At 52.5% G+C, this 1,895-nt stretch overlaps 1 long non-coding RNA gene across 1 annotated transcript; it reads right to left on the bottom strand.

Moving 5' to 3' along the window:
* Positions 1 to 1,889, bottom strand: LOC144239793 (uncharacterized). Its single transcript, XR_013337483.1, has 2 exons — positions 489 to 1,889; positions 1 to 187 (listed from the first exon to the last, which is right to left on the bottom strand). It is a non-coding gene; the product is annotated as an uncharacterized LOC144239793 (long non-coding RNA).
* Between the last annotated feature and the right edge of the window lie 6 nt (positions 1,890 to 1,895).

Genomic DNA, 1,895 nt, shown 5'->3' with positions numbered 1-1,895 from the left:
TGGGCTGAATAAAGAGGTATTTCTTCCAATGCTGATGTCTTTTCTAGCCTTTCCTTCCGGCCACTGCAGATGGGACCACTCTTCTCCACGGTGCTACCTGCCCCTCCCCCACCATAATTCTCTCAAAGCGCCTCTCTCTCTGCCTGTAGTTGGTTGGGGTTGGGGTGGGCACTGTCCACCAGTGCATCTGTGGAGAATTTAAAAACAATCATGAAACCAAAGTTTAATCTTTTTATCACCCACATGCTAGTAACTTTAAACACTGTGATAAAATGCTCTCTGAAAAACAAAAAAACGCCCGAGATATAGAACATTTTCAGCACCACAGAGGTTTCCTTAAAGAAATGTTTTAATACTTAGTATGATACTAATACTCTGTTCACAGATGCTGGGAAAATCTCAGACACGTTTAGGGTCCCCTGGCTTTATGAGGGTGTGGGAAGGCCTTCTCCCGGGAGGGGTGTCCCGTCCCCCTGGGGACTGCTTACCTCCATTGAGTGGGCTCTTTCTCTCTTTTTCAACCATCCGTGGGGAGGGTTCGGAGCAGCCTTCTACCTGGGCCAGGCCTCAAAGCCATCAGCTTATTTCCCTGACTCAGTGGCTTCATTTCATCACCATTTCCAAGGCCGTGCCAGGTGCCCAGTGATGCTCTAAGCTGTTTGGAGTTGGGTCTGTGGCTCCTTCCTTGTTGGACCATGTATCTGAGGCTGGATTTTCCTCATATAGTTCAAAACAGTATACTGCAACAGAGTGAATGCAGAAGCAGATACGAGAATCCAGCTATCTTGTATGAATCTTTATAATTTTAAGATTTTTAAAAATGTAAAACAATTACTACTCTGTCTTTTTGGGAGATACAGGTTTTTAAGAGTGTAATGTTTATTTTTAAGAGGAAAAGTATTCTTTTAAATTTCACATTTATAATACGGGACATATCGATAGCTATAACGCACATTAGCAGACTTTCTGAGGCCCTCAATCATTTTATTTTCCTCAATCATTTTTAAAGAGAATAAGGTGGTCTTGAGACTAAGAGTTTGGGAACCACTGACCGAATTTAACCTTGACTGCAGCTCTAGAAGATGGTATCGTTAGCGCCACTTCCTCAACGGACATAAGAAGGCCGGGGGCGACCTGCCCTCCGTCTCGCCATCGTTACGTGGCAGGGGCAGATTTCAACCCCCAGCTTCGAGCTCTGGGTCCACGAAACCCACTCCTCTGGCAAGAGCACCACTTAGGAGCCCACTCGACTCTCCGAGCCACGCTTCCTCGTTTGTACAGCGTACAGCGCGGACAGGGCTTCCACCTCATGGGACTGGTGGGGTGATTCTGCGTCGGGTAACGCGCAAACGGTGATATTAATAACCCGTGTGAGATGAATCACATCTCACTTTACATAAAAGGAAGCAGGGGTTCAGAGCCGCCGAGTGCCTTGCGGGGGCTTCCACACCTCGGCCGCCCAAGGCCCACAGACCACGCCCTCCGCCGACCGCCGTAACCCCCTGCCTGTCTGGACGTCACCTTCCCGCTTGCCGGCCCGTCTAGACACCCGCTGCCCGCCCGCTGGGCCGCCCCCTCCCCATCACCCAGGCCTCCGGATCACCACTACTCCCGGCCAGGCTACTCCCGGGCGCCGAGGAGCCGCCGGCTCCTCCCGCTTGCCTCACTTCCGGCGCCCGGGGCGGAAACCACCTTTCCGGTTCTCAACTCCGCGCTCCGGAAGTGAGTCATGTGCCAGCACCCAAAATGGCCTCCGGCATATCCGCCGTAGTGGTTAATGGAGGAGAAGCATGCGCAAACCCGGAAGTTGCCCGGCTTGGCCATGGCAGCCCCCGGGGGCGTGGCTTCCGGCGACCAGAGCCTGGAAGTCGGGGCGGCGGGGTCGAGGGGAGGCC

Source organism: Crocuta crocuta, unplaced genomic scaffold (genome assembly GCF_008692635.1).
Source record: "Crocuta crocuta isolate KB4526 unplaced genomic scaffold, BGI_CrCroc_1.0 scaffold866, whole genome shotgun sequence".
Classification (NCBI taxonomy): Eukaryota; Metazoa; Chordata; class Mammalia; order Carnivora; family Hyaenidae; genus Crocuta; species Crocuta crocuta.
The sequence above is the reverse complement of the archived record's forward strand: the minus strand, read 5'-3'. Positions and strand labels throughout refer to the sequence as shown.